We start from the raw sequence: 12,587 nt of genomic DNA on the forward strand, positions 1-12,587 counted from the left end.
GTCGGAACGAAACGGTTTAGCCAAATGAATGGGTTATCGTCTACGATAGCGAATTCGTTCCCTCGCCGATTTATGAACTTCTAGTAGTTCGCAGTTGCTAAGAATCGCGATTAATCGATTCGTTTAATCGAAAAAAATTGTTATTTTTCAAAACAGTTTGTATCGATGCAAAGTAGAAGTAATATTTATTCCGATCGCGTAACGAAGATCGAAACAATGGAAACAGTCGACGAATGCTAGTCTTCGATAAAACGGAATCGAGATTACTTATTTCCAAAGATGCCGCTATTTGTAGGAAACGGCAGAGGTAGCTACCGCTTTCAACAACAAACTTTTTACCGTGGAACACATAAAAGTGGTCGCTCGAACGAAGCGTACAATGCACCCGCCTCTCTAAATCGATCCAATAAATTCGTTCCAAATAAAAGCAAATATTTTCCTTTCTTTCCGCGCCGGCATAGTAGTTCGAAGAGATTCGATAGCTCATACAATTCTCAAAAATTCTTCGAGCTGAATTTATCGAGTCCCGTGAGCTTCAACATATATTTTACAACGAAATCCGTGGCAACAGCGATCCATGTTTCGCGAACGAGTACAAATACCAACAACACGCGATTTCTAGAGAAAAGGGAAACAGTAGGAATAGCGAAATTCGTCATTCTTCTCGAGCAATCGTACATAACTCGGAAAGCTCTTTACCGACTTTTTTCTCCGAAGAATTTCTCCGAAATACTTGCCGAGAAATATTAAAAGGTTACACGGAACAAAGTGGAAAACACGTATCCATTGACGGGAATAGCACGTTCGAAGAAGAACCCGAAGCATTAAGATTTTACTCGCGAAGAGAAGCATATGGATTGAAACATTTTGCAGGTCCGTTCTTTACAACGCGTCTCTCGACGAACACAGCGTTGGATAGTCGAGTCACGGACACGGGAATGGCGTATTCCTTTCTTAGATAAGAGCGTTAACAGGCTGCCGAGTTGTGATCCCCGATCTTGGCGAGTTGCAGGCTCGCGTAAGCCAGCAGTAGTTAGTCTCGCGAACACTGCTAATTCCTCGTCAGCGGCCGCGAAACTTTCCTCCCGCCGCGCTGCTCAGACCGCTCTAATGCTCTTAATTGTTGTCACGTGCTGTTCGCAAACTACCTTAACCGAACGGCACCCGGAATTCTTTGAGAAATTACACGGGCTAGATTGCTCGTGGTTTCACGCCTTCGTTGGACAAAGAACAATCTCTCTTGACAGTTTCTGCACTCCTTAAACTGCTTAGTCGACCGAACCATGTGTGTGTAACAAGATCGAGCCGACTTTACAGGGAAGACAGAAGTTCTGAGGTGAGAAATTTTTTATCCGTGTATTTAGGATCGATGCAGGTTCTCTAGAAATAAGGGTATGTGTATTTATTTTATCCTCGAACATATTTTCGATACGTGCAAAGCTGCTATTAATAAAACAAACTGTGTTGCGCAACCTTTTCGTATTCTCGCAATATCGATATACCACGCAGCGATCAATAATCGACTTATTAAAGAGCGATATATGCATCATCGAAAACAAAGGGTTTTGAGAGAGAAACGGTAACTACGCGCACGCGACGGAACACGAGCCTTGCGACAGATGGCGTTCACCAAGAATGCTTGGATTTCCACGAGGCATGATATAATCGGTCTGCTCGACGATGCCAGCCCGCAAATACAAAGCAGCTGCATTTACACGCTCAAGTTGCAATCCGACGCGTCTCGGCGCGGTGCGGCGCGACGCGCTAATGCGGACGTCGTTGCAGCAATTCATGGCAACGGTTGAACTCCTCCAAGGATTCTGGAACCGAGGAACTTAGCGCTCGGTAAACGATAAAACATGGACCGTTCCGGGGTCCCAGGTAACTGTCAAAGAGCTGGCGAGACTACATTCGGGATTTTAAGATAGGAATAATAAGATAAGGAAATTTTCGCGCTAAAAGAAATTGTTAAAAATGCTGTCCTTATATAACTGTACAAACTCGTTGTTTCCGTAAACGAAGCCATGCACGAAAAAAATACATATATCCCGCATTTTCGTGTTACCTTTTTACCTAGAATCACCCCATTTTGGGTGGTAGCACCCGAGTCTTTTCTCTCTTAAATTAAGATCGCATAGCGGTTCCTCTATAAAGTAAACACCAAGGGGTAAGAGCTTAAAAAAGCAACGAGGTTTTGCTCGTATTTCTTATTTTCTCGTTGCATCGTGGCAACGAACCGCGTAAAAATGAAAAGGATAAAAGGTAACATTCACGGTGTATACATATACGTACACAATGGCATAAAGGAAAACAGAAGTATAGAGATAGCTCGTTTTCTTTCTAAATGGATTAGGTCACTATTGTCCAGGTGCTCGAAGATAATCCTATGCATACCGTGTCGTGATCCAGCAGTCACAGCCCGAGAATAAATCCCTTGCCACTCTAAATGCTAATGAGCCTCGCGTGAGGCGATACTTTTACATCGTTTTCAGGTAAACCGATAGTAACCGCGAACCATTAGATTTTCCTTTGTACGATTTCTTACCGCTTCCACGCTACCGCCACGTTACTGTCAACCTAATTTGCCCAACAAGAATTATTTTAACGATTAACGTGTCAAACGACGCGTTATAGAAACGAACACGCGTAACACGGCACGCTGCACACGTGTTCGATAATTCTCTGCGCTTCGGGCTTTTAAGGCGAGAACGTGTGAGCAATGGGCTAAAAGGGAATTTTGTAGCTGGATATTAACGAGCAATTACTGTATCTAGAACACGACCAAAATTTCCTCTTGATATACTGCGAGCATAATATAATATTAATTCTACTTATTCTATCAAATTTATGACGCAGGCCATTCTGATCGTGGCGTTTAACGCGGTAATCGCGTCTCTTAAAGCTAAAATAAGCGATGAATGTATCGTTAATATTTCGTAGCCGTGTCGTTATCTCGTACAACGAAACTTCTCTCCGCGGACGAAAGTAAATTTTGTTGATCGAACCAAAGCGATCGAAAAGAGGGTTCAGAAAATTGCTTCCGCGAAGGAAACTCTGATACGCCATCAAACAGCGTTCTAACTACTTCCTGGTGTTCCAAGTGCATCGCCAGTTAGGAAATCGAGGAAACCAGGCCCCCTTTTATGCCACGACGCGCAACCGACAGAAGAAAAACGACCTCCGACTCTGTAACGAGCTGGAATTATCTACAGGAAGATGCTAGAAGCAAAATATAATGGATTACCCTTTGTTCCCTGGTTCGAACAACCGTTTCCCCCATAATTGTGCTCCCTCGAGTTACGTTTCGCGTGAAACGCTTTGCATGTATGCATGTAGATTGGGGCTAAACAATTTAAAACGGGTTTAAACTTGTCCGGAATACTTGACTGGATTTACGACGCAGGCGGAATAGAACACCGCCGTTTCTCTAAACATCGTGTATTCATTTTCATTTGTACGTTCTTTCGTTACACCGGGATAAGTCTTAAGGAAAGTTTTCTATGGATATCTAGCTTTGAATGGTGCTACAGGAGCGAACAAAAAATTAAACGAGTTCTATTGGTAAAGCTCCGTCATCGAGGGTCTAATATCAGAAATATGAAAGTTTGACAATTGGTAAATTTCGAGCGATCGTAGAAAAGAAACGCTGTGTTCGTGTATACACGTGCAATCCGTTTAGAGCGTGGCAGAGGTACTAGAACCGATATCCCAGCTGCAAAAGATGGGATTAGTTCTTCTTTTTTCGAAGGAGGATAATAAAGTTTGCAGGCGTGGATTAAATCTCCTGGCGAAAACCAATATGACCGAGGGAAGAATACCTGACGGTACAATTATCTGCACGCTTCGATCGGTAGAAAAGCCAAGGTATACTTAGGGCTATCGTATTTGGTTCGAAATCGTAGAAGGATCACCAATCATGGTTGATCCTTTTTCTGTCGCTTTGCCGTAACTAAAGTGGAGGGAAAAAGTATCGATATCAGGACCGAAGAGGAGGAAACACAAGTGGCGGCAGAAGAAGCGGAGAGGAAAGCTTTTCCTGATATCCGCGTTCCACCAGAGGGCACAAATCAAGAGAAAAAGATAAGAACGAGAGAGAGTCGGGGAAAAAGAGAGATAGAGCTATTGTACAGCTTTGATGCAATTTGAAAGACTCATAACTGACGTTCAAAAGAGCAGCAAACGTCTGTGTGATACCGTTTGGCCATCGTCCAGCATCCAGTCCGGTTAAACGAAGCGAATTGTCCGTGGCCAGTGTGACCAGAAGATGCTTTTCTCTCCTCTTTGCGAGCACTCTCCCTATCTTGAATCCTCGCACGACCAAATACGTACAGCTTGTTTTTCTCTCGTTTCACCTCGTCTTACGGACAAACTTGGACACTCCGTTGCACGAAAAGATGGATGAAATTGCTCGAAAAACAAATATCCGAGCAGTCCGACAAATCTAACGCGACTACTTTTCGCTCTTTCTGTCTACTTGCTTGCTACGCTGTTTATTGTTACTATTTTATATCTGCTATTTTGTATCTTCGTCTGATACTAAGTAGAAAAATCAAGGTTATTAACAACATCGGATAAAGACACCACGAGAGACGTCTACCACCGTTACAGATAAAAATAGCTGTTGGTAAATTGTTGTTTCGATTGGCCTGTAAGCACCTTCTATCCCATTATTCTCTATGTTTTCTCCAACCGTCTGCGTTCTTTCGATCACTTTATCTCGAATTTTTCTATTCTAATCGTCTCGACCGCATCCTTTTTCCTCGCGTAAAAAGATAATGGTTCTTTTGCTCGTGTGCCAAGAATCGTCGCAACTATCGTTGCACCTTTTCGTCTCAGATGAAATTTTACATTCGTGCGGTGAATTTTCACAGAAGTAGTTGCTTTAAATTTCTCCTCCCGTTTATTTATTTAACAGGTTGGCTTCGTAATACAACGTTCTTGAAACGTCTTTTAACTTGGATTCCTAAATAAATATTTTCTAAGCGTCTGCTTCTTTTTTAGTCGTAGTTATTCATTCCGAAGGTTTTCAACACTGGTTTATTTGTAACTTTAAAAAGATATTAGAGGTTCATTGGATAAATATCTTTTAAGCAAGTATGAGAATGGATGATTCGCGGACTATTTTGTGCGTTGTAAAAAGGATTACGGCTTGAAAAAGGTTTACAGCAGCGATAAAATGTCACGCTAAAACAGCTACTCATTATCGTTTCCCATTTTTTTCTAAATTATCACGGTAACGAACATTTCTTTATTATGTCATGGCGCAACGATGTACGTTGTTCGTTTCCGGAGAAAGCGCGAAGAAGGAAGAGAGGAGGTTAAAAGGATAACGAAATGGAACGAATGGGGCATGAATTTACGGAAGCGTCTATCCGAGCAGAAACGAGAAGAAGATGAAATCAGATGCATCCAGCCGCGCATCCGTTAGACGCAGTATATAACACGTCCTCATGCATACATTGCATATAGATACGGAGAATCAGCACCTATCTATATGCGGTGTTTTGACACCCTTATCATGAGTTCTCTATTTCTAAGATAAATGATCCTTCGTTATTTTCTCTTGGAACAAGTACGTGGCATTAAATATAACTTAAATCAGAGAACCTTAATAAAATAAACCTTTAGTAAAATTTGTTAAATCTGAAAACACGAGTACTGTAATGACTTTTCTTAGATCTATGATGAGACGCTATGATGTTCCTTGAGACGCCTCAATGAAGCAAAGTACCAGCATAGATCGTATCAATTTCATTGTATGGATCAAAAAGATCGAAAATCTCGTGTTCTCTATTATTTCCTAACAGTACTTTCTTGACGTTAAATCACACGATTACTTGTTTCAGAGAAGACTAACCGAATCGACAAAGCAGAAAAGGCTTTTCCCATCGAAATCCACGACGATGCACGAGCACGGGTACACACGTCGCTGTGTAGAAAGCTGCATCTATACAAGAATCCCATCTAATTCCATGGAACGGCGACGTCGAGAGATCGAAGGAACTTGATACATTATTCTTCTTGCAAAGGAACCGACATTCCAGAAACACAGACGAAATCACCTAGCTACTATCTTGGTTTAACCTCGATGGAAAGACGACAGTCTACGTACACTCGTATACGATGCTTGAAACGTCGAACGCACCAGCGAAATTTCGCGTTCCATCCAACCTCCATCTTCATTGAAGGACCCCTTAAATATTTCACGTAAAGAACGACCGCGCAACGTAGCAGAGTTCACCATAAGTGTCGAAGAGTCGTGTTAGACGTTTCAGAAATTTAGAACAGCGAGAAGATTCGGGTTGGATTTATAATTCGATCGCTTTCGTTAAATATACAAACGGATTTATCTCGACGCTTATCGTACATCGTAATTGTATACTACGAAATGAATCACACGCAACTGTTTTCGGAAAGAGCTTTGCACACGGAAGCTTTTAAATGCTTCTTAGCGTTACATGGCGGAAGTTCGTTCTTGCAAAATTTCTCTTCACAATGTAGGTGAAACTAGTTCCGTGCCAGTCTACCTGATTGTTCCAGTGAGTCTGTTTCGAACTTTGCCCGGACTTTCTGGCTCTCCAAGCACCGGATATAACGTATGTTTCCAAACTCGTGCGTTAAACGGTCTCATGAAAGCGGTTAATTGGCCTGTCATCGATCGATCGTGCCAATGACGTTGTATTAAAAATTTAACCGGCGGAAAAGTAAACCGGAGCAGAGATCGACTTTTCGTGTAAACTCATCGACGACTCACCGATCCAAAGTACACTTATTATCGTTCCGTTTTTACTTCGTCGTTATATCGTTGCATCGCGTAAGAATTTATTTTAGTCGAAAAATATTTTTCGCGTTGACCAGAAATTTTGGACGTCGTTGCCTTTGGAATGTAAATAATTCTTGAAATTTTCATTACATAAATGTTGGATCGTGAAAATAGTAAAACGCGAAAGGAACGTTATACCGTAGACGTCGTCTTTTTAAATTGCTCCGTAATATATTCGCAATTTGAGCAGCTTGTTTCCTTAGTCCCGTCCACGGCTATATAACCGGATTCTATTCCATTAACAAACCTTGCTGATGAGAAAATTAATGAACAGCCACGATGCTTCAAAGCAACGAATCTCCTCTGAAAAGAAGCGCTCGAAAATATTTCATTGATACGAGTTAATCCGAGGTAGATACGCTTTAATCAAATAATTTTATTCGCGTAGCCGGCAAGAAAACGAGCAAGAAATTTAGCGAGTGCCGTAAACATCGCCGGTCTTTCTTAGGTTAATTCACCCGTTAAAAGGCACAACGTTAAAGTGGCTAGATTTTAATAAGCATTATTTTAAATTGCTGTCCCAATTTTTCTTTGCGTTTACCTATTAAATTCAAACGATGCTTGAAAAGGTAAGAGAAGAAAGAATGAGTCCCGCGTTCCTCGAGGGTAAAGTTCTTTTCATTCGTTAAAAATATTAAGTAAAACGTCTGTTCCTTTCATCGATCTCTCGAACGGTACTGTATTCGTTTCCCCAACTCCGCGTAATTAAAAAGAATTCGTTTAGATCTTTTGATTGTTTCGTTAGTATTCTTGGCAGCGTAAACTTTTCGACGCCGGAAAGTTTCTCATAATTGGAACAACAGCTCGCAAAGGAAACATTTATCAACTGACTTTTTAATGTATCCAATAGTGCCGTGACTTCAATTATTATTCTTCACGGTCTTCCAACCGGAAAGATTCTTTTAAATTTCCACGAAACTTTAGCCTTCCTATACAAAATTTTATATACAGATCGCCTTAATAGCGTATTATAAAAGCCTTGAAAATTTAGTTATCACATGTTTGACTCGATACGATTATAAATAAATATGCCGAGTAATAATTACGGTAAAAGGTCTCTAGAAGAAAGCCTAACGTTGAGAGATTGCGAAAAAAAGTGGGAGAAAGGTGTTACTTTTCTTAATGACTTCTGACATTATTGTCCTGGAGAAGTGCCTACAAACGGAAATGTACGAGTCGTGTAAGCCGATACAATAAAGTCGGATAAACTTTATTTTAGGTGTTGAGATTATAGGAGAGCCACGTAGCTCTTTTCCGACCCAATTTTTTCCACTTTGCCGAGTAATCGTTCGATTTTAACTCCTTTAACCAGAAAGCAGTTAACGTGGCCAATGATTACCGATCCCGTAAGAAATCGTAGAAAGGGCGTTGAGAATGTTCGTTTCGCGATCTCTATCAAACCGGATAAAAACGGTGAATTATAGCAGCCGATGTTCGTGCGAACGCGCCTTCGGTTTTCTCGCCGAAGCTTTTCGGAATAAATTCTCTTGCTTGTCGATAGTAGGTGAGAACTGTTTTCCGGTAGCTATAATAGCGGATTTGGGATTAAGGTCCATCGGATTAAGGAAAACGAACATCGAAAATACATAGAAAGCTTCACTGACGGTCTTATTGCATTAGGGATTAGTTAAACGAGCGATAGAAGTCACCAAAATAGTTGTACACCATTTGTATATAAATTAATTATCCGCTGGACTAATTGTATTTTTTGCTGTGGATTAGGGTTACGGTTTGCTTTTCAACAAATGTACTGACCGAATGTCACGCGACAATATTGATACAACAGCGAGCATAATGCTGGCTGGAACATTGCCAGATACGGGTCAACGGTTATTGGCCATAATAACGTCGTAAATCTGGGAGATGGACGCGAAATCGGTTATCCTTCGTATCGAGAGAAATTCCATACGCCAGCAGTTCTATCTCGCAATCGTTTCGAGTTACGGGCTGCCACGGATCTTGCTACGGACTCGCCTCGAGACTCCGCACCACCGAATCCTTAATGAACCAATAATTTCACTAATGACGCTCGATCAGGAACTGTTTGTCGTACACCTGCGTCCGATTACGAGCAGTATGCCGAGAATCCGCTCTAACTACTCGTACATGTTCCTATTCCGTCCGTTAATCAACGATCTTCCCAGTTTCGGACGTGTATTGGGGAGTTTCTGGCTCGCAATGCGTTGTCTTGGCTCGCGTATGGCTTCTTGTCCCGCGTTTCGATTCGATCGGGATCCAATTTCTCTGCTCTTACAACTGCGATTCGATGGTAATAACAGGTAGGTTACTCGGATATCAAAGATTTACTCTAATACAACGGAAATAATGAAACTCTTATCGCCCTGCAAAAATTAGGGTTCGTCCTTCGGTTCCCAGAAATCAATCTATCCGAAGGAACAGAACGGAACTCTGTGCCGTCCGTACGTACGATCGTTATTACATCAACGTTAGTGTTTTCGCGGGATTCGCGGACAAACGAGTTGCTGGAAAGTTGGACAGGAGCGGCAGTCTTGGTTGGATGGACAGGCACGCGATGCAGGAGCGAAAATTTTTGCACGCGATCGTTTTTGTTTGGGAGCAAACATCCGCCCAAACTCCTGGGATTACGCGCACCGATACCCTTCGCGTTCGTCAATAGAGAGATATGCAAAAATGTGCGTGTTCATATATACATTCGAATAAATAAATTTTAAATAAATTTTGAAGATCGTTCTTTTTTTCCTTATTTTTTATAACGAACGTAACCAATTGGCGTCATAAGAGAAACTCAGCGTTTATTAGTTCGGACGTGAAAACGGCAAGACACGGTGCAGGCTCATTGCTCGTCGCTCGTCTTCGAGTTTCTTTAGCGAAGAACCTTGATGGTATCCGGTGATAAATTACGCGAAACTGCGACGACGAATTAAGTGCGGGAAGTTACTAATTGATTGATCGCATCTACCAAATGGACTTTACCGCACACGAAGAATTGAGAAAGTAACGCTTGTGACATATTCGGTATTGTACATTTACGAATCTATTTACGAAAAAAATTCAAAGTTGAACATCAAAGCTTTCGTTTGAAGTTCAAATTTCGTTCGTTGATAGAATAAAAAATCCTGGAAAAATTATTACTCGTTTTACGAGCAAATCGAATGTGTGGAAAACTAAAGTTCGCAAAAATTTTTGCCCGTTTACATTTCGGGAACAAAATTATAGATTCTAAAATGGTAAAAGATTTTTCTATTCGCGTTGACAGGAATAATTTACAATTTACACAGCGTGGGAAAATACGATACGTGTATAGACATAGAAATAAAAACGTTTACGCGTACGCGAGAATATAGGAGCATTTATTGGCATACACAAGTGTACTTGCATTAAACTGGCGAGTAAACATTTTCAGTTTTCACGACGATAACATTATTACTCGTGGAGGAAAGTTTTCTCATCGCTTCTTGTCGTCCAAAGCCACGGAACTTGCTGTAGTTTACTGGAACTTACCATAATTAACAATTACGATCGTGGCAGGGCCGAGGTCGATTGAAAATCACTTGGAGTTTTGAAGTACTTAAATGAATAGAGGGCAAATTAGCATTCGCCGGAAGGAATTCAGATTGTTACAACTTCTTGTAAACTATATGCTCCAGAGGCTGGAAGTTGCGTTGTATCCGGCCGAAGTGCAAGCTGCGTAACGGTAACGAGTTTTTACGACGACTTTTATTAATCCCACCGGACCGGAATCTTTTCATAAAAATTCTGTCTCGTTCCTGCTTCGCTTAATAACGTTATACTATATAATTATTAACTCGAATTTTTATGCGCAGAAATATACGTTGCAACGAAGTAATTAATAATAGCATTGACCTCGTCAAGTGATTAATGGAGTGCTTCTAAAATACGCCGACTCAAAGAAAAGAATGTGGAGCAGCGAAGAATATTTATACGAAGTAGTATACGTGCGCTATATGTCGGACATACGGCTCCACTCCAACCTCTCAATATTTCAGTATCAAAAACAAAATTGTATCTGTTAATATTTCAGAGATGTTTCGACGTACTTTTAAGGTGAGCAGATTATATTAAATAAAGGAATTTATGCATTATACATTGCAGTATAATATAATAGTATTTTATGGGAAATATTGAAGCGAGAGAGAAGTTTTCTTCAATCTGCGTGAAAAATTCTCGTTCCTCGTTACTTTTTTATCTTCTTTCCACCTGATTCCACGCTTCTGCTTTTTGAACGCGTGACAAATCGAGAGCCACTGATTTATCGCAAAGTCCTGGACCGGTCGAACATTCTGTGGGTGCTAAATTAACCATCTCCCAGCAGTACCAGCCGAAAATGGCTGGCACTCGATTTGCTCGGCGCAAGAAGTGAAAATGCACGATCGAAGCCCTGACTCGAGCACCAGTTATACTCGAACCTCTTCGATAACCCATACTCGGATATCTACGATCTTCGAGTGGAAGTTTTGCAAACGAACAGTCTCCTGCGGGATCACCATGAGCGACTTTTTTCTCGATCAAACTTGTCCGCGAAAAGTTGTATCATCCGATAACATCTCCGTTAGGCCCCCCACTGTCGGTGTTAGTATCGCAAGAAATATAAATGTTAACGAATAACGGCCGATTTGTCCCCGACTGTACCTTCGATACGTTCTTAAAGTTGCATCGAAAAAAGAGGATGTAGGTCACTCGCGGAAAGAAAGGAGTTAATTGACGAGACACTCGTATCACTCGAGCGGAAATTCAAGAAGCAGAAGAAACGAGGAACGAAACTCCGTCTTGATTATCGAGCTCATCGACATAAAAGAGGATTTTCAATTAAGGCATAGCGGTTACCCAACGACTCCGGAGAAAAGTAGAAAGAGAGCGAACGTTATTCTCGTGGAAAACGTCCGGATGGCGAGGAGAAAAGAAAGAGAGCGGCAAAAAGCTAAGCTTAACACGGCGCGAGAGTGTAGAATCTCCGGCGTAGATTAACTGACGCGGCGGTGGCTCGCTCGCGAGAGGGCGAGGGCGGGCACGAGCGCGAGCTGCTTGCTCGCCAATGGAAAAGCTGCTTAGCCGTTGAAGGAGTCTACACACCCTGGCAGCCTGCACCCTTTTCGGATTCGCGCGACTTTGCCCGAGGGTCTTGCACAATGCCAACTATAACTTATGCGCCTACTCTCTTCCCTCTTCTACGCTCCTTCACTCGAGAGTAGCAAGGCTGCATTACTTTTTCATTCGGCCTCAACCCTCTCGCGGTTTACCTTTGCATACAAGCTCGCGCGTCGTCGTCGCGAACGTCTGTTCACCGCGAAGCAACCTTAAACGAGTTTGTTACAACATCGAACCGTTGTGTTTCTTTTTTCTTTTCCATTTTTCCTTCTTTAGTATTTTTTGTTTTTCGAGAAGAAAGCAAAGAATGCTCGTTGATTTTCTGTTCGCTGCTTCGATGGTCACTACAGAGCCATGAAGTATTTTAATGGGTACTTTGAAAAATTTCGCTGCGTTCCCGCGAATCGACGAAACGTGAAACGGTGAAAAGCTCCGAAACGAACTGCCACGCGTCGAACCGATGAGACGGAACATTCTTCCAGGCAGAAACAGTTTGTTCGTTACAAACTTTCAGCCAACGACCATCGCCGAGTCCACTTTTCATCGCGTATTCAATATCGATTCCTTGTTTCCTACGTCTAGAAAAGAAACTTACTTCTCTTTGAGGCATTATATCTCCCTGTTAACTCGGATAAATGGAACTTTTACAGGATTTGCATTCACCTTCGAGGATATC

General features: G+C 41.8%; 1 long non-coding RNA gene across 1 annotated transcript in view; it reads left to right on the top strand.

Annotated features, from left to right (window-relative positions):
• Positions 1–960: 960 nt before the first annotated feature.
• Positions 961–12,587, top strand: part of LOC143264443 (uncharacterized) — a 58,571-nt gene continuing 46,944 nt past the window's right edge. Inside the window, exon 1 of the long non-coding RNA XR_013038161.1 lies at positions 961–1,336. This is a non-coding gene — a long non-coding RNA (uncharacterized LOC143264443). The remainder of the gene's footprint in view (positions 1,337–12,587) is intronic.

The sequence above is a fragment of the Megachile rotundata genome, chromosome 5 (genome assembly GCF_050947335.1).
Source record: "Megachile rotundata isolate GNS110a chromosome 5, iyMegRotu1, whole genome shotgun sequence".
NCBI lineage: Eukaryota > Metazoa > Arthropoda > Insecta > Hymenoptera > Megachilidae > Megachile > Megachile rotundata.